This window comes from Manacus vitellinus, unplaced genomic scaffold (assembly GCF_001715985.3).
Source record: "Manacus vitellinus isolate BGI_N305 unplaced genomic scaffold, ASM171598v3 scaffold_41_pilon, whole genome shotgun sequence".
Lineage (NCBI taxonomy): Eukaryota > Metazoa > Chordata > Aves > Passeriformes > Pipridae > Manacus > Manacus vitellinus.
The window spans coordinates 4,204,542-4,225,440 of NW_021940545.1; positions in this window are offsets into that span (position 1 = coordinate 4,204,542).

The window sequence follows — 20,899 nt, forward strand, 5'->3', positions numbered from 1 at the left end:
GATCACTGGGACAACTCCACTCCTCCCAGGAAACGTGTGTGACAGTACCAGGAACAAGCACTCAAGAGCCAGTGATTAAAACAAAACAACAACAAAAAAAAAGATTGGCTAAACCAGTGAGTTTATTCTGAAGTGTTTCCAAATGGCCACACATCTTTGTTTCAGTGGTGAAAATCCCCCTTTTTAAAAATTATTTTATTTGATCAATTAAATGCTACCAATTTCTGGATGCCCTAACCACAAATTTGCTAAATTCCTGAGCTAATGAAAGGCTGGCTTGCTTTGACATGAATGGGAGTTTTGTTTGAGTAACAATCGAATAAGGACTTGGCCCAAAGACAGCAAGGAAAACATTTAGATGTTAAATATGTATTCAGAAGACCTTTCTTCAAATCTTTTCTCTTACAGTAACAGGATAGTAATTGTGTTCTCTTGAAGGGACAGCTCAGTGAGATGTCCAGCACTTCTCAGCATTTAGCAGAGTGAACAAGAAACTATGCAAATATTTTAGTTTAGAAATACTTGCAGCTCCTTTTCAAACAATGAAAGCCTCAATTAAAGCCAGATCTCTGTTATTTAAAAATTCCAGGCAGCAACTGAGAGAGAGAGAGAGAGAGTGTGAGTTCCATTTTTCTTCCCCTCACTCTCAAACATAAAGTTCAAGGTATTTGAGAGTCAGGAAAATTGTGTCTAAACATTAAAACTGTGAGAGCTGAGGAGGCTGAAGCTGTGATTCTTATCTTCTAAAGAGTTTTGCAGTCATCAATACCTAAAGTAAGCTGAAGTACAAGAAATAGGTGACCTTAATAGATATAACTCTGTATGGGTTCATTGTACCATGAAATTAAATTTTTAATCTGAATTGATGAACAAAAATGCTGGTTTGATCCTCCCCACACACAATAGTTTAAATACTTTGGTAACTATTTCGCTTCCAGAATGGAGCTGCACAAACAAGGTCAGCAATAATCCACTTCATGGACTGTGGGCTGGGATGATCCAGAAACAAAAAAAAGGTCCTGGCGACTATTTTTGCTTTGTTAAATAGCTGCAAGACAGATTTAGGATTATTGGGAAGGTAAAATGATGTTCTTTTGCTGCTGATAATTAAAAACATAGGGGTTAATCCCAAGTCACTAAAATCTGTGGTCACTGAGTCTTTTGATGGCTTTGGATGCAGTTCCAGGCTTCTGCTTTTTTTTCCCAGTGGAAGCCACTGGTTTTTGTGGATAATCACATTCGGTGACACCTTTTCCTCTGAGCTCATCCCGTTTCAGCAGGATTCCCTTAAAAGTGATGCTCTTCCTCCCTGGTACCTTTCAAATCCTGCCAGGCTGAATTCCAAGCAGATCCGTTGTCTAGGAGGGAATTGCTCACTGTTTTACAGCTTCTGACCACTTGACCTCAAGAATGTTAATATAAAGTTGTAGAAGCTGAAATGAAGATATTAATAGAGGATCTCCTGCAAAAAAAAAACCAACCAAAACAACAGAAACAAAACAAAACAAAACAAAAAAAAAATCAAAAAAAGAAGACTTTAACTAATTTCTTTATTTTTAAAAGCCAACTTTTTTTGAGTTTTATAAAGTTTATCAATGTTAAAGATGCTCTTAGGTCCCTTAGGTCCATCATCTCCTTTACAGCTTCTTCTTCCCCTAAAATTCCCATCAGACACTCGATGGATAAAAACAAACAGGAACGAAAATAATGAAATCTCTTCTTTGCAATGGGTACAAAGCCTGCCCTGGGATGTGTTGGTCAGCTGGAGCTGTCAGGAGGGCTGCAGGAATCATCTGCTATTATCTGCCGAGTAAACACCATCCCAGAGTGAAAACTGATGCCGTGGCATTTTTTCTAATGCAATAGGCATGGCCCTCAGAACCTGAGTGTTGGAGCCAAATGCTCTGCCATGGCCCTATACAATGGCCCTCTTTGACAATAGCTGGGTCCTGAGGTTGTTATGAAATCCAGGCTATTTTGGGAGGGCCCCATTGTTCCTATTTTATATGTGCTGCAGCCTCGTGTCTCGGAAAACGCAGGATTCGTTGCAGAAGTTGTTGGTGCTGCTGGAAAAGCTGGAGGTTTGGCCCCACTGAGAGGGGAGAAGTGTGTTCTCCCACCATCCAGAGCCTTGGGGACAGCTGGAATCCGTAGGAAAGCACCAGCATTCCCTGCTGCCTGTGGGAAGGAGGAGCAGTGAGAGCTGCCAAGCAGAGCTGACGCTCATCACCCCTTTTATGACCCATTTTAGAAGCAGCCCTGCCTGTCCTGGAGGTATCTCACCTTCTTTGCTACTTCTCGGAGCAACATCTCATTTAGCACTGAAGGAGGATATAAACCACTAAATATCCAGCTGGTGGAAGTCTTTTAATTTCCTGAAATAAGGTAGTTTTGTGCCCATAATGAAGCTGACTCACTGCTGCCATTAAATAGGAGGGTTTGCTGTGTCTCTCCTGCTCTCTCATGGCCTGATCCTGCCCTCCCTTCTCTCCCAGAAGACAAGGTCATGCCATCAAAGTTAATAACGTGATGCACGTGGAAGGAAGAGGAACACGAGCTGTTTGTGTGCTCTCCATGCCACTGGTTCACTTCTCCACTTACTTCACCATGGAAAGTGAGATCTTCAGCGAGAAGGGACTGCAGAGCCAAGTTTTAATGCTTTTGCAAAAATAGCTGGGCACTTCCCATGGGATTCCTCATTCCTGCAGGAGACCCCTGGCCCTGAGCTTGTCCAGCCCCCCAAAATGCCCATGTTTTGTCTTGCTCTCCCTGTTCAGACCCATCCCTGACTCCACAGCTGCATCATCTGCTCAGATCACCTTTGATCCCTGACAAAATGTCAGTTCCTGCTGTAATATTGCTTCATTTAAGTTAATAATTCCAGGTAAATCGATGACCTAGTGATGTATTCAGTTATCTGGAAGGTAATTCTAGCCCTGGCCTGTTTTGGAGAGAAAACCAAGCACACAGGGATTTTATGGGGTTATGAGAAGTAGAGAACATCAAGAGGAAAAGGATATTTCCCCTTGCCTGGTTTTACTAGTGGGCCCTGTGGTTGTTGGAGACTGATGTTAATATTTTGGATATTTGTTAACATTCTGGATCATGATGAGGCTCTGGATTAGACATGTAATTTCTGCTGTTCTCTGCCTTTATACTCTAAAAAAAGAAAGATATTAATATTCAACCCTACAAGATAATTAACAAAATTTATTTGAGCCCGTGGAGATGCCTAAAAGAAACTCCTTTCTTTAGGTGTTTTTTTTTTTCCTTTTTCTTGTGTGTTTCTAAATAATTCCTGGCTTTTCAAAACTCCTTGTGTGCTTATAGAGACATCCCTCCCCAAACTGGGGACTTATAATCAGACTGACAAGTGGACTGGGGGCTGGTAGAATGACCCATGAGGTCTGGTAAGCTTAGTCATGGTTCCACAGAAGGAAAACCTTCCATTATTTTATTCTTTGCATTTGCTCACAGCTCCCAAATGTCACAGCAGAGCTGGGAGTTTTCCTAGTCCACGGAAACTGTGGATTTGTGCACCCTCATGCAGTTTTCCTGAAGTTACTGTAAAGTTTGGACAGTCAGCCTTTCCCTGCTGAGATCGATCTGAGCAAATTTAGAGCCATCGAAGCTCATTAAATATTTATTGATGTCTGTTGCATGTGTATTTTTTCCCTTTTCCCCCATTTAAACCAATTCCGAGTTTGTGCCCTGAATGCAGATCAGCAAATGAGGGGGGATGAGGAGCCTGGAGACAAATAATGTTGGTTCACTGGTTCCTGGTACTCGTTCCATCCTTCCATTTGGGGAGGCAGAAGAGGTGACAGGTAGCACAGAAGTGGTTCATCCTCCTGGTGACAGGACTGTGTCCTCCCCTGTGAGCATTAATGGGAATTAGGGACACAGTGTGGGGAGTGGAGCACAGGGGAAGAAATGTTTGTTATCCAGTGTTTATGTCTAAACTGAGCACAGGTGAGAGGAGCTGGACTGGCAGCTCCTGGGAAGCACAATCTGTTCCCACATGCAGCCCAGCAGGACAGTAGCAGGATCCAGGGGGGAACTTCCCCAGGCTCATCTGTGGGGTTCCTGCACTGCTGGGGGGGAGGGATGTGCTCCCAGTTCTGGTTTGACTTAGTCCTGGGCTCTGAGCTCAACTGCTGAGTGATCTCAGGCCTGACAGCAGCTTGATGTGCTGACATGGGTGTGTTTGCACATGTGCTCCATCTTTAAGAGAAACCATAAGGACTCTTGGGCTTACCTGGAACGAATCAGGGAGGTTCTGCTGGAGTAAAACTGAGCTGTGCTGCTTGATGTGCTGGCTGAGCATCAAGCCCAGAGAAATGGGAGTGTGTGGTTTATCTATTTTGTAAAATTGTCTGAGCAATGGCTCGCTTTGGAAGCTCACCAGCCTTCCCAGCCTAAATTTGGAGTGCTTTCATGTGCCAAAGCTGAAGGACCGTGCAGCATCTCCCAGACAATATTCCCATCCTCTATTGACTGAAATGGTGTAGCCCCTGTTGTTTAAAATACAGCTGCAATCTGCAACACCAGAGCATTTTACCTCCGCTCTGAGTGCTTTATTCTCAAAGGAAAGTCTTTTTCTTTTCTCCCCCAGGCCCCCAACCCAGCATTTAAACCCAAGGAGGCAAAGCCTCGAGGGTCCCCGCCTATATCTAATCATGGGAACTATTGCTTAGTATTGATATTGCCTTATTAAAGCAATTAGCCAAGCATTTCAGAAGCTTGTTAATGCTTCTAGAGTGACTTCTAATGAGGGATAATGATAACAAGCATGGAAGGTCTCTGGTGAACTTTAGATAATGATGTAAATCTGAGAAAGGTCAATGGTATTCGTGGATTCAATGATGGCCATCCCATTTCCGTTCATTACCTAGTTCAGCTTTTATTTTCCCTTCCCAGGCCATTTAGATCTGCAGGAACAGGTTCCTTATCCAATCTAGAGCCCCACCACTTGATTCACAGATTGACTTAGCCATGAAACAAATGATGCTGAGCCTTAGTGCTCCTTGTAATGAGCTCGAGTCTAGACAAGAACAAATCAATTAGCAGGAGGAAAGCAGAAACAACAGGAGGCACTACACAATGGCAGTGTTTGCATTTGCATGGCAAAACATTTCCCCAGAAGATCCCAAAACAGGGGTCTGGGCACCACAAGGAACATTGGATGTGCAAAGGATGATGCAGGAGGGAGGTGAGATCAAACAGACACAGAAAGGTGCTACAGGGAGGCAAGAAATGGAGCTGGGAAGGTCAGGTGTGACAGCAAGGTCTGGAGCAGTCACACCTGAATCTTTTATTATATTTTATACAAATGTTAAATGTTCATATTGCTGTTAAGTGGGCATTTGCTGGCTTAGAAATGTGACTGATGGATTTCCTGTGTATCCCTGTGCCTGGTCAGGGACTGTGGCCCACAGCCCACAGGAGTCAGTGCAGACTAACTTCCCACAGGAGCACAGACAAGGTTTTCCAAAGGGGCACAAAGTTCTGGGAGAGCTTGGAAAGGGTGCAGAGGTCACAGCAGGCAGTGCCTCAGTGCAGGATGACACATGAAGGAGGCAGACAGGAAGGCAGAGCACAGCAAGAGGAAGGGAATTTCCACCCTATTACAGGGTGTGATTCTGATATGAACTCTGTTTTTCTGAAGAGCCACAGAAGCAGTTTGAGGGGTAAAGCAAGTGTCTCTCAGTGATAGACCCACAGAGCTGTCTATTTAGGAAAAAGGCTAGAGAGAGATGGCTTGATTACTCCGTGCTGGCACTGCACTGGTACATTCATGAGATACCAAAAGGCCATTTAATCTTCTAGAGATAAGCATAAAAGCCTATTACCCAGCCAGGCAAATTCAAAATGGAAATAAAGTGCACTTTTTTTTTTTTCTTTCCCCTAAAGTGAGGGTGATCACCCAGGGGAAGAAACTCAGCAGTGGATCAATAAACTGCCTCCTGCAGTTGGTGAGGGACTCCAGAGCACCAGCAGGTGTGAATGACCTGGCCCAGCCTCACCTCTGGGCTCTCTGCTGCCCAGCTCTCCTTAAACTCAGATATGAGCCCAAAAATTCACCTTCTTTTCTGTGTGTAGCTGTCCTGCTCTCCCTGACCTGCAGGCTGCTTTTCCCAGGTTGATCCTGGATGTTCCAGCATCCCCTGGATGATCCCTGGAGCACAAACTGCATCCTTGCTAGGGAGGCTCCCCTTGATTCTCCCCGTGCCTCGATTTCCCCCTCTGCTCAGCAGCCCCAATTCTGCTGGAATTCCTGACCTGCCAGGTGCTGTGATGAGGATTAATAATTAACAATGAGATTTTTTTAAATCTGAGCTGACTCTCCAGAGTTCAGGGAGCTGTTCCGGGCTCGTACAGAAATCAAAGGAGGCAGAAGGTAATTGTAAATCATTTTCAGGAAGTAGTTTCATGCCTTTGCTGGAAAGAGGTATAAAAGGGAAATGCATTAAACAGAATGATTTCCATTCACACATTCTTCACTAATATTTTGAGCCTGTAGATCACCTTCTGATTATTAAGTGCAAATATTTGCTCTTTGTTTATTATTCTGCATCTCTTTGAGGTTGAAGAGGAAGGGAAGGAGGAGAGGGGCAGATGGGAATTATTAAATAGGTAAATAAAAGGCCAGTCATCACATGAATCACTGCAGTCCCCAGTCTGGAAAGATCCCCAAGCTGGTGAACCCCTTTCCTGGAGCCCTGGAGTGGAGGGAGCCAATGGCAGGATGTGTTTGCTGCAGGACCAGGCTCTTCATCTGCATCTGCCCCTAATTTTTACAGTTTTAAGCTGCAAGCTCCTGTGTGTTTGGGCAGCACCGAGCATGGCACACGGCCTGGCTGAGTTTCATAATGTGGGGTGAGAGAGAGAACGTTTTTTGGGAAATAATCAGTGTTCCTGTGGGCTGGAGCTGAGTGAGGGAAGCCAAGCCAGCCTGTAGAAAATGAGACAGTTCCTGTGCTTAAGAGAAGAAAGTTGGAAGGGGAGATGCAGAAATGAGGTGACTTGCCCAAGGTGACACATTTGGTCAAGACAAAAACCCTGCTGGAACCCACACCTCCCTCCCACACCTTCCCAGGTATATTTTTGCTTCCCCAGGAGCCTCCCCCACTCCTGCCTTCCTCTGAAGTTCCTTTCTTGACTGATTCATTTGAATTTATCACAGCCAGAGTTTGTCTGAATATCTGCACTATTTATATATATATATCTATGTGCACACTATATACATCCATCCATCATATAATTAGAACTTCAGAAGTGCTTATTTAAAAGAACCCCCCAAACCAACCCAAAATAACCCACAGAACCCACACAGCATTGCCATAGAGCATCTGTTGTCTTCTCCCTAAGTTTCTCCCTGAAGAATGTATGAAGAATAAGAGTTGCTTCATGGTTTGGATGAAATTATGTATCTTTATTAGGTTTCTCTTCTCGGGAAACAATTTATTAGACACAAGAATGTTATGTTATACTACCTCCTCCTTTTTGCCTGGGAATTTACAGTTCACACACTGCACCAGCACATAAATCCAGTTTTATTTCTCAATTTATTCACCTGGAACTAAGTGGATTAAATCTTCTTTTTTTATTTTTTCCTTTTCTTTTTTTTTTTTTTTTTTTAAAGGGAGACCAGCACTGCATTTTCAACCAGGACCACTGCAAATAACCTTTAGCCAGACAAATTAGAGGTGGCTTTCTGTGCAAACTTTTATGCTCAGTGACTTTAAACGGCGATTTTTTTTTAAATTTAATTTTATTTTTTTACTTTTTCCGGCGCAAAAAATTCACCTTTAACGACCCCTCTCCCCCCTTAATAAACCGGGATTGATTAGAATTTGGCTTTAAGAGATGAAAGGACTCTGCAATTATCTACTTGTATATGCCCTTCAGTAAACTACCTTGTCTCCCCCTTTCTACCTCCCCTTCTTAAGAAGACTTTCCCAGGTCCCTCTTGGCTGCGGTTGAACGATGTTGGCTCATGTCCATGCTGCAACAAAGACCTGGCATTCCAGCTGTCTGCTTCTAATCTCCAGTGTCAGCTCTTGTTAATGTTTCAGCATGAAATCAGAGGGGGCAAAGCTGCATGGAATATTAAAACCATGATCAGAATTCCACTGAAATGCTGATAGTCTGCGAGCGCCATTAGGAGGGGCCGTCAAATCACTGCCTCGCATTAAATAAAAAAAAAAAAAGAGAGAAAAAAAGAAAAAAAGGAAAAAAAAAAAAAAAAAGAAAAGATTTCCATCGCTGGGAAGTACAATCAGTGAATCACTGGGCTCAAATTAGCATTTTTTCAATTGGGGATCGAAGTTGATTTATTGTTCTACACAACATTAATGTAACTGTGTGCTTGACCTGTTAAGGCAGCTAATTTTTCATTTAAATGGCTTCTCTCTCTCTCTCTCTCTCTCTCTCTGTATGCAAAAAGGTTGTAATCATATTTCAACTTTGCAAAGTGAGCAGGAAAGTACTGGACTGTTTCAAAATTGTCTTAAGGAGTCTCTCTCTCCCCTCCCTCCCTCTCTCCCTTCCCCCTCCCTCATGCCTAGTGGTCAAGGGCAAGCAGGTTTTTGTTGCCTTTTTTTTTTTTTTTTTTAAAAAAAAAAGCTGTCTCAAGTAATAAGCTTAATTGTCATTTGACTTGAGCTATTTTACACCACTTTGACCATGTAGAAAAGCATCTGAGTGGGTGTAAATATCACAGCCCCAAGCCCTGCAACGGGAGCTTAGTGTACAGGGAGGGTCTGTCCCATTAATAATCTCAGGGTGTGCATAAAAAAAGGGGAGTTTTTTTAGCCTTCCATATTTATTTTTCTCACTGTCCTGGGTAACCAGTTGCTGGATATGACTGCAGACATCTTGTATGTTCTGTGGGTATTAAAAAAAACCCTAAAAAGCCTCAAATTCAGTGGCAGCAGAATTAAGGACCGAGCAATGTGACCAGCACAAAGCTGGGGGCAGAACGAGCAGTGCAGCAATTCCTGCTGGTTTCAATCGACTTTGTGCTGTGCTAGACATGGAAAGAGTTGTAGTTTTCCAGGGAAGTTTTGTTTTGCACATGAAAACACGATGATTTACTGGAAGTGGAGCTGCCTGTGAGAAAGTGCCGCTGATGAGCCTGAGGAGAAAAACGCGGCCGTGCAGGAGCAAATCTGCTCCTCTGGTCTGAAAGGCCTGCTTGGTTTTTGCAAACGTAATTTGTAGTTTGGAAAGGGAGGGATGGGTTTTTAAAAGGCAGAAATCCAATCTGTGTGTGTGGAAACCTGCTGAGGTTGCCCCTTTTCTTCTTGGGTGAGGAGGAGGTGGGGATTTGAGGGATGGGAACCCATTTCCCACCTGACTCCAGCGTGTTTCCTGTTCAATGTGTCCCCTTCAAACCCCGTCGCTTCCAACTGTTGCTGCCTTGTCCTCCAGCAGCCCAACCTGGGAAAAGCCTTTGTAGGAGCTGACATTCTCCAGATGACAATGCAGAGCAGCCCAGCGCCTCCTCCCTGGCTAAGGGAAGATAATATACATTTCCAATTAGCGGCACACATTCTAGTCATGTTCTCTTTTTACTCCCTAACTATCTTTGTTTTGCTAAAAAGCTGGTCGGTCATTAATGAAATCCTGCAGTTCTGCTAATCCTGGGTACAATGCAGCTTTTCTCCAGCAAGCTATCCCTGACATAAAACTACAGTTACCCAAGCTCCCCACCACATTAAGATTCGTTGCCATTTGCCTTTCATTACATACCTGATGTAGCACAGTAGCAGTCAAATGTCCTTGGCAGGCAAAGCAAAGTATTTAATTGTATTAGTTTCCGCTTGCTCCGCCTTAGGAACATTTTTTTTTTTTTTAACTTGGGAGGGAAGAGAAAAAAAAAAAGGAAAAAAAAAAAACCAAAACAACAAAAAACCCAGAGAGAAAAAAAAATACTGTATCATGGAAACTTATACTTTCTGCTTGGATGTAAATGTAATTATACTTTTCCAAGCAATTTTGCAACCCCCCCTTCCCCAGCAGCACTGTATTGCCAGTGCCATATGAAATGCCTCTCCGTGGAGGAGAACAATGAGGCATTCATCAAAGGGAACTAGTGATTAGATGTTTTTCATTTTCAGAACTTTAAGAGATAAATAGGGGCCCTGTTCCTCCATTTGATGTACAGTACTGTTGGGATTCAATTAATCTCTTCTGATAAATACCAAATTTCTGCAATATTATTTCGGAAGAAAGAGTGTCACACAGAATGTTGAGCTCCATCCCTCAGAACACGGGGGCTGGTTTTCAAGACAGAAATATATTAAAGAAGGCTGGGATGACCATGGGGCCTGGAACAGGGAGAAGAAGCTGTACAGCTCTGTCCCTGAACAGCCTTGCTTTTTCCCAATGTTTCCCTCCAAAAAAGGGCATTGGATAGAATAAGGAGCAAAACATTAAATCTCTATCACGTGTTTTAGGAGAATCTGAATTTTCAGTGGAATTATTGAGTCTCTTGGTGTATTAGTGCCCAGTTCTGTTAAAATTAATAGTCTTTTTCTTCATCAAGATGTCGGGGATGTGTTTTTTTTTAAACTCTTTTGAAATGCTCAAGTACCATGGGGTTAAGCACTGCAGAGTTCTCTGCAGGTAAATGAAATCATGATGTTTAACTTCTCCACTCTTCATTTGAATATGCAGAATTGCAACCAGAGGGAGGGATCACTGGCTGCTCTATGACCTTTGAGAAAACGAGTGGCTGCTTTCAGCCCCCGGAGCATGGTCCAGGTTGAGTGTCTGTGTTCCAAAAGCTGTCCCTGCAATTGATAATAACTCACCCACCTATTCCCATTGACAATTTTATTAATAAGATCAATGGCTGAACAGGCCTCAAAGTCTGAACATGCATCTTGTCATTGCTGGAGCAAATGAAGGGTATTGATGGAGCAGGGCAGGGGAGGCTCGTGCTGAGGGACGTGAGCGGTGGGTGGACCAAGAAAATAGGTCAGGTTTGATCAATACTCCTGCTTTAGGGAGTGCTGAATCTACTTATATAAATGGACCAGCTCAATTAAAAAAAATAAATAACTTGGGTAATTATCAGGCCCAATTTAGACTCGAGCTAAGGAAGGGATAACCCCACTCCTGGCAGCGAGGGCTGTGAGGCAGCTCAGTGAAGGTGATGTCCATCAGAGGGGCTTCTGCCTGGTGTCACGGGGTTTTCAGGTGGATATATGAGCTGGTGTAGCCCTATGGGGGGGATTAAAACAGTTTAAACTCCAACTCAGCACAATCCCAAACTTGTAATATAGTGTAATATCATATTTTAATGAATCCGCCCAAAAGTGCCACAACCCCTCCTGAGTCTGTTTGTGGGTTCTCTCACGGTCACATTTCACTGGTAGAGTTTATAATCTGTTTTTCCTCGTGGCTATTCTGCACTAGAACTGTTTTGTTTGCTTTGCTGCAGCAAGAGCAGCCATTTCTTTAGGGTGGCACACACAGCACTGCGAAGCTGAAGGACTTAACAAATGGTGCTCGTTAAAGGTTTGATCCTCCTCCCATTTACCTCTTTGGAAAACCTGCCACTGGTTTTACCAGAGCACAGCCAGAGGCTGATCAAACATGAGTTTACCACTGAGGACAAGGCAGGGATTTATGGCCAAATGCTGCAGTTGGTTTCCAGAGCACCATGGAAAAATCAGGGGCCGAGTGGCAGCTGTACGTAGGAAATGAGAAATGTTTTTGGCACAAATCTTCATCTTTGTGTTTTTAAAGATGCAACAGCTCCTTTGTAGTCTCCAGGATTGATGTCAGGCTTGTTGGGGTCAATAGGGATCTTTCAAATGATTTCAAGGGGCTTTGGATCAAACCTAAAGCCAAGCTGCTCATAAAAAGTCAAGGACTAGACATAGATTTGGGGAGGGAGAAGGAGGTCATTCGGTTAAAAAAGTGGATTTTCTGAATTTCTGCTGGTTTTATCAGGTGCTTTCTGAATGCAGCTCAGCTTGTATTATCTGCAAGATTTTATGTCACTGCAGTATCTCAAGCTGCACCGATAACAGGATCTCACAATGTATTCTTAACACAAAACATGTAGAGAGTTTTGGAAGGTTTAGTCTCCGGATTAACTGAGTGGAAAATGTCTTTCATTGTAGCTACAGATGGCCCACAACACAGGGGAGGAATCTGGAGGAAAAAAATCAGAACCTCTTTGTCTTTGCAACTTCATTAGGTTTTCCAAAGCTCTGAGCAAGATTGTTCATAAAATGAGAGAGGAGATGGAGAATTATTATTTTTCATATTCCCTCGTTTGTTTTCATCTCGTGTTTTCCCTAACAGAAAACACTGAATGCATTTCTCATTTTAAAAATATGAACATGGGGGAAAAGAATTCAAGCCTTATGTGGTTTTATATATATGTATATAGGAGAAGTTAATACTTGATGGAAATCTAGCGAGCCACCTTGCAAATAAAATGAAAATATTACAAACCCAGCTCTGAACTTCGGGCAGTGGAAAGCAGCAATTTGATGATATTTGATTTCTGATTTGTTTTGGTGGTTCTCCACGAGGTTTTCCCCCCCGTGAGGAATTTGATTCCTGATGTGCTGTGGTGAGGCTGCTGCATATCTGGTGTCACGGGAATTCACGCTCCCCTCTGACGAGTCATGCTTCATTATGACTATCATCAAAATCAAAATAGCAGCCTTTTTGCTGACTGTACTGCTAATCCCATGGAGGGAGAGGTGGGTGGGTGGGCAGAGAGAAGGCATAGCAGGGCTAGTGGCACTGGGTTGGGAACAGGATATCTCCCTGTGTAAGATTAAGTTATCAAATTAAGGTCTAGTGCCGTGATCAAGAAAGTCAGTGCTCCATGTGATATAATTTCCAATCTGGGCCAATTCTGCCTTTGATAGAGAGCCATCTGTGTGTATAATTCTGTCCAGGCTGAAGTGGAGCTCTTGATAGTGATGGGATCACCACCAGAAATGTGGATCTAAGCACCATCCTCAGGTCTGGTGAATGACATTACTGAGCTCCCCAGGGTGAATTCATCTCATTTTTCAAGCCCTTACAGCAAAAGGCTCTCAGCTCCATGACAGAACATTTACCAGGGAGAAGACATCTCTGCTTTGTGGGAAAATGAAAAACTAGCCCAGCCAGCAGTTGCAAAGGAAATCTGTAGCCTGTGCTTGTAGCACATTAATAACATGACTGGTGACCTTTCTGGAGACAAGAAATGCGTGGAATTGATTGTCCTACCCAGGAGCTGGGCAGAACTATAGATTGGTTATTTTCAGCCCCATCTTTGTTGTGGTCACATCTTTGGCCAGTGCAGGCTCAGTGTGGGTATAGTTTAGTCTGGTTAAATCCAAATACAGCTGAGGAACGAGAACAATGCCTCGCTATGGCTGCCAAAGGTGCAGCTGCTGGTGGCCACGCTGGAGCTTCTGCATTACAGAGCTTCTCCTAAAGGGAAGTTTAAAGTCTCTGTTGTCCTTAAAGCTGAAGAATCTCACTTTTCTACTTTTTTAAATATGTATGTATATATGCACACACACATATATTGACATAGATATGTGATTTTTTTTTGTTATGATCTGGGAGAATGATGATAGTTCAGGTCCCCAGAAGTTCTGAGCATTTTGGTTACTTCATACTTTATTAGGGAGTAAAGATCCCAGAGTCCGGTGTCCTCCTTTATTTGGAATTAATCCCAAGGTTATCTCCATGGTTTACTGCTGTGAAAACCTGGAGGGGCCAGGTCTGGGACAACCTCTTGGATCAGATTAACTGATGGGTTTCTCCAGCCTGAGAGTCGGAGTCTTCAGCAGCTCTCCAGGGTTTTATTTGGAAATCAGAGAGGCTTCCCTGGGTTATGTCACATCTGCAGAAAACTCAACTCCTTTCCCTTTAAATTTTGCTTTATCTACCCAGTACTCTAAACCTCCATTGCAGCAGGATGACCAGGAAGGTTAATTTAAGGAGCCTGAAACCTCGCAGGTAATTTTCCAGTCGGGTTTCCTGCGTGAGGGGCAGGGAACTGTCTGGTACCCAGGAGTGGGGTGGGTGTCTGCTTCCTGCAAGCATCCAGGAGCAACCCACAGAATCCATTAGAGAGATGCCTAATCATCTTAACCTGTCAGATCCAAACCAGCCTCTTTTAAGAGCCAATTTGTTTTTCTGCCAGATCGATGTTCTTATCTGTAATTGCACAGGCCATGAATGGCACCCAATAACCAGTTAATATGCAGTTCCATTCCACAGCAGGGTGGGGAGCAGCGAAATGTCTTAATTTAAACATTTATTGTACAACTGTGAAAATGTCCTAAGTGAAATTAATTGAAGCTCGGGGAGAATAACTTATAAATCACCTTGTCTGGCTTGCATAAAATGATATAAGGATATGCTGAAGCCTTATCATGGGGCTCTGTGGAGCTGGAGAAAGCTTTAACCCCGAGGTTACTGCTGTTATTGTGGCTCCAGGATGGAAGAAATCTGACTCCCACAGGTTATGTGGTAAAGGGAGGGCTGATCTAATTAATAACAAGCCACCAAATTTTACTGGTGCTCCTCTCTGCCGTGGATTGTGGCAGACAATTTGGATTAACACCATCAGCCATTCAGCCCTCAGACTTCAGCAGCACTTTAAAAAAAGGGGTAAATAATCCCGTCAGGCTGTGCTTTTCACGGTACAAATGCCACCAGAAGGTGGAAAAAACAACCCCAGTGACATCAACAGAGCAGGATATAAACAACAGTGGCTAAAATACAAGCTGGAAATCAGGAAGGCTAATGGGGAATGTGAAGAGCACGTGAAGATGCAAACAGCTTGCAGAGAATTTATTGATTTGTGAGAACCAGTGAAGAAAACAGTTGTCACACTTGAGGAAAGTTAGAAGGACACTTAAGGGAAAGAATAATATTGCAGAGAAACAAAAGCCATATCTACCTGTTAACCCTTGGAAGGGAGCACTGAGGCAGGGATGGAGCTTTGAGCTGCAAGGACCAGCAAAAGCACAAACCTGGGATTTGTGAAAGACGTGGCTGAGTTATTGACAGGGAAAAAAAAAAAGTGATAATCCTGCTGAAACCTGCTGCTCCATGGGAAGCCTGCAAAGGCTGCCCCTTTGGAGATGTTCATCCTGCACACTGCAAATCAGCAAGGCTTAATTAAGCCCTGGGCAGGCTGGAGGAGGTGGTTTATTGGAAATGGATTTCAGGAGCAACGGTGGGATGTGACACAGATGAACCAGTGCAGCTCCTGCCTCTCTAAAAAAGCACTGATGTGGTTTAGATGGGAGTAAAAAGTCCCTCCTATCCCCACATGCACCCCAAGATGGAAGGAAATATTCCTCTTTTACCATGGTAAAAATTCACTGCTGTGCCCAGTAGCTTAAATATATTTACCATCGGGTTGGAAAGGTGAAAAATAAGGCAGGAAAAGTGAATAATGAGGCAGGAAAAGTGAATAATAAAGCAGGGAAAGTGACTTTTGGGCTAAGCTGGAGGTGGCTGAATAGTTTTAATGGAACCCTGCACAGTAGAAGGGAAAACTTGAAGGGCAGGGGTGGAAATTCCCGGCTGACAACACCAAGGGACTCTTCAAAAGAATAGTTGGACAGCCCATATCTATCTAAGTTATCACTAAAAGGGGAAAAAAAGAGGTCTGTAACTGAACAGTTCAATGGTATCACTGTTCAAGCTGCAGCAGTGGCTAAAAAAACACCAGTGAAGTGGTAGGAAAAAACCACCAACTAGTGTGGAACATGATATTGAAAATATAAGATATTATATCAGTGTCCCATGATATTGGTCACTCCTGGGCAAGAAGGATACAGAATAAATGGAAACCGCTGGGAGAGAGACAACAGAAATAATTAGAGGCCTGCAAAAGCGCTCAAAAGAATAATTTCTTGAAAGAGATTGTTCAGATGAGAGAGCACAGGAGTAAATACTAAAAAGGAGCAGAGAAGGTGAATTGCAGTACATTGAAAACGCTTAAAAAGAACTGGGTTTTGTACAGTTGACAAAAACCTGTGGAGTCCTTTGTCTCTTGACATGGCTGAGGCCAGGAATTCTGGTGGGATTGAAAAATTCATTGAACATTTGTACAGTGAATGGAAACATCTGCAGTGAAATGGGTGGGATGCTATTCTTAGCAAAGAACCAGCCCCAACCCTCCTACTCCAGGGCATAGTTTAAATAGTGACTGAGGAAAGGGTAGGGGAGGAAAGTCCTCATTAAGGTTTTCCATTGTGACCCAGGAGCAGATATATGCTTTTTTACCCTGAAAAATTTGATTATCACTGCAATAGGTTTGCCATTGCTTTAAATAAATATTCCAACACACAGCTTTTATTACTTATACTATTTATTACTTATACTATTTATTACTTATAGAATTTTATTACTTATTGTTTTTATTGCAGTTTGTTGTCGTGTTATCCGAATTTCTGTGAAAGGAAGGGTAGTTTAAGAGGGAATTGAAATTCCTCCTCGTTGCAATATGGCATCATCAGTGCACATCTGTCCACAGATGCTCGAGGCAGTGATTGAACAAGTTTATTACACTCAATTAAAATTTATTGCCCAGGTATATTTAAGTGCTAGAAATAAATGATGGGCTGAGGAAGATTATTTGTGGTGATTCTTAATAGGGAGGATGAGACCTATGCACAATTCCCCAATTATTTGCATAGGTGGGAAAGGACTGAAAATAAGGATGAATTTTGATTTATGGGTTGTGGGGTTTTTTTTTAATTTTTAATTCATTCTTAATTGAGAAGGAGATGAGATGGAGGGGCAGGGTGAGAAAACAGATGCCCTGGGGGTACAGGGGATGAAGTGCTGGGGGTCCCAGGGCAGTGCTTGCCCTGGCAGGTGCCTTAGCCCAGGGCAGGGGCTCAGCCCAGATTTCCCCAGTGCCCCTGGATCCCTCCACAAAAGCGTCAAAGAGACCTGCAGAGTCCAAAATTCATCCGCCAAAAATTCATCCCCGGGGAAGAAAAGAAACCAGAACAAAACAGCAAAGCCCCACCAGCCCAGGATTTTTGAGACGAGCTGGAACTTGGTGACAGGGGCAGTAAATTTGACAGCTTCTTGCCACCTCCTCCTGCTGTGATTTACTTTGAACTTTTCAGCATAATCAGTGCTGGGACTGGGCTCAGGTGGGGCTTTTTATGGCCAAGCTTTGCAACTTTGCAGCAGATTGCAGAGCAGGACACTGTGTTACAGTCCTGTCCACCTTTCCCTCCTGTTATTAAATCACTGGGAAGGCACATGCAGGGAAAGCAGAATCAGATCTTCTGCACAAAAAGCAGACACAAAACTCAGAAAGGAAAAAAAAGCATTGTATTAGACCAGGAAATATGCCAGGCAGAATAGTTTTGATGTGTTTTTCAGTGCAAGAAAGGGTGGGAATAAAATATGCATGTGTATGTGTGTGTATATATATATATATATAAAAATGTATATATATAGCTGCACAGGGATTTTTTTTTTTCTGTTTTGAAATCCAGATGAGTGCAACAGGAAAATAAAATGCTGAGCCACCACACAAACCTCTTGTCTTTCTTTTCTGTGTCAACTCTTACTCGCAGAGAACAGCATTTTGTTTCCTACTGTCGAGGCAGCAGCAACTAAAGTGAATGTTCATATGTGTGGTGAGGCATTTGTCCCTGGAAAAATAACATCTCTTCTTCTATTAACGTTTTAATTAATCCCTTTTAGTTATGAAATGTAACTTTACATTACATAAAAAAAAATTACATGCAGTCTCTTAATCTGCTAATCCTTTCTCCAGACAAGCTGGTTCTTTTTAAATCAACTGCCATTTTATCAACCCAATGGAGCAGAGATCCGGACTCAACTCTATTCAACAATACATTCTTTTCATGAGAGACTGGCCTAGCTAATATGACACCACAAAGGGCTTGAGGAATTCCAAATACCCAGCTCTTTGGATTAAAAGCATAATAATCCCATGCAGTTTTTTGTTCAGAATTGATAGAATGGTTGTATAGTGAGTCACACTTGTTTGAACTTATCAAAGTAACAATATATCAAGCATTTCGTAGGATGATATTTTATTTTCTCAGGTTGATTCAACTTCTTTCAAGTATTTTTTTCTTTTTTTTCTTTTTTTTTTTTTTTTTTTTTTTAAGCGTGCATTAATGACTGCCAAATGCCCCTGCAGTTAAACAATTAAAACCTATAATTAAGCCCAGAATCTGATAGCTGTTGTTTTATGGCTGTGTTTCTATACAGTTTTTACATAGACATAAGCATTGTTTTTGCCAAAGCAGTCGGAGCAGCTCAGCACACAGCGTGCACCAGGGCAAAAGCACTTTATACTGCTGAGACTCCTTCCCCTGCCCATAGGCTTGACTTTACTCTGCTTCCAGGCTGTATCTTGGAGCCAAAGCAGGACAGCTTTTGTGTGTCAACAAGCCCGTTGGGAGAGGGAAAACAAGGCTGTTGGAATGAGTGGCCCAGTAGCCTCAATAAACTCACATGCAAAGCCCAGGCTTTGGGAAGACGCCTCACTGCGTCCCCTCCCACTCTGCTCTGGATTAAAGTGAGCCCGAGACCCAAGGTTTGCCCTCAGACAGGTTTTTTAAGCTTATTAAAAGAAGCTCTCTGCTGCAATTACAAAGCAGAGCCTCTCAAAAGCCAGCTGAGGTGTCGGGGCTGCTGCAGGAAGGGCTGATTTTGTGACTAACGTGTTGTCAGGAGGGCTGGGAGCACGTTTGGTGTCTGGGAGGGAGAAGCTGAAGGGCTGGGCCTGCAGTGGGAAGAGCACATCACAACTGGAAGTCCTTGAGAGGCTCCACGGAGCAGCCTTAGGAGGGAGCACTGTGGCTGCTCCACAGGCGTCCAGGAGGGCAAGGAACAGGGTGTTCCCTTCACCCTGAGCTCCACAGGACACTGCAATGGCAACAGCTCCATCCCTGGGAGTGCTGAAAGCCAGGCTGGCTGGAGATCTGAGCACCCTGCTCTAGGGGAAGGTGTCTGTGCCTGGAACAAGGTGATTTTTTCATGTCCCTTCCCACCCAAACCACTCCACGATTTCCACCCCGGTTACAAACACACAGACCGTGACCCCTGATCCAACACCTTCCCAAAGCAGCAGTGTGGGAGAACATCTCCTGGAGCAGCCACAATTCCCAGTTATGAATAAAACCACCCAACACTGCTCTGGTCAGCGGGGCTGGGCTCTGAAGTGCTGCTGGAGCGTGGCAGGAGCAGCCCCAGCACCCCTGGGATGCTCATCCACTTGCTGACCCCCCCATTCCCCCTAAAAACCCACTGGAAGAACCCTCTCCCACGCTTTTGCCATCTTATCCATGCCCTGCTCAAGCCTTGTGGCTGGACTGGTGAGTCCTCAGTCATGTCCCCGCAGAGAACACAGAACTTCCTTCACTTTATTTATGTTTTTGTTTTCATTGTCATAACTCTTCCCTCGAGTTCCCACCCCTCCTACTCCATATGGCATCTCACAAGGGAACAATGGAGACCTCTTCAGGGGTTTGTACTATAACTCTTCCGAAGCAGAGGGTTCTCTGAGGAGCTGGTTGGATTTTTCATCCCAATTATTTCAATATTCCTACGGAATTTCAAAACTAAATACATTCACAGCAGCACTGGCAGCGCTCGAGCGAATATTTTTCATTTTTACTTTCGACCAACTGCAGAGTTAACCAGAACATTTTGAAATTTGACTCCCTTGCCAATGCCTGCTGTAAAGAAGGGAAATTTGGGAAGGGTGGTGGCAGAAATGTTTGCTAATTTCCATCTTTCTTCTCTTTTCAGTTTGGGGCCCGACCCCGAAAGCAGCGAGCCACCTCCTCGGGCCAGAGGAATAAAAGTGTTAATGAGGAAGCAAGCACAATTTAAAACTTCAGTTCTTAAAGGGGAAAAAAAAGAAAAACCAGGCAAGAACAGCCCTGATTTTTCAGGCCAGACGAGTTCTCCTTTCTTTTGCCAAGGGAATATTGTTTGCATGCCTCCTTGGAGGAGGGTTTGGTCCTTCCATCCTCCTCGGTGCCCCTTTAAACAAACACCTCATAACACTGCAGCTATAAATAGCACCGAGGTGGAAATGGCTGGATAGGTTTCTATGCCCTCCTTTGTGTTCACATTTTTCAGACATGCAAACCTTCTCCCCTTTCCCCCCCCCCTCCCTCACCTCCTTCCCTCCACAATGTGTGGTTATATATAGAATATTTATAATAGTTCTTATTTCTAAGCAATTTTCACCACTGCCACGCAGCAGGAAGAAATTGAGAAATTGCTGGTTGTTTATTTATTTATTTCTCCGTGGAAATGTGCACTTAATCCTGCACAGTGTGGAAAAATATACTGTATATGTGGTATGTATTGAGATATATACAGCCTATAGATAGATAGATGCATGTTTGTGTGTGTGTTTTAAATGCAGACCACATTGATTTCAATGTGGAACTTATAAAGATGGGAGATATTCTTATCTCTGCAGGAAATAAAGTGTTTTGGGTAATATTTATGGGCAGGATGGTGACCAGTTTAGACACCCCATCATTCACAAAGCTTCTTATTTAAGGCAGGGGAGGCACTTTGGGGGCTGGTAAGGAAGGAAAGGACAGTCCAAGCACAAAGATCCCACTGCTATCCCAAAATCACGGAATAGTTGGGGTGGGAAGGAACCTCTGGAGATCATCCAGTCCAACCCCTCTGCCCAGGCAGGGTCACCTGGGGCAGGTGACACAGGAACACACCCAGGTGGGTTTGGGATGTCTCCAGAGAGGGAGACCCCACACCCTCCCTGGGCAGCTGTTCCAGGCTCTGCCACCTCCATGGAAAGAAGTTCTTCCTCCTGTTGAGGTGGAACCTGCAGTTTAGTTTATGGCCATTGCTCCTCATCCTGCCACTG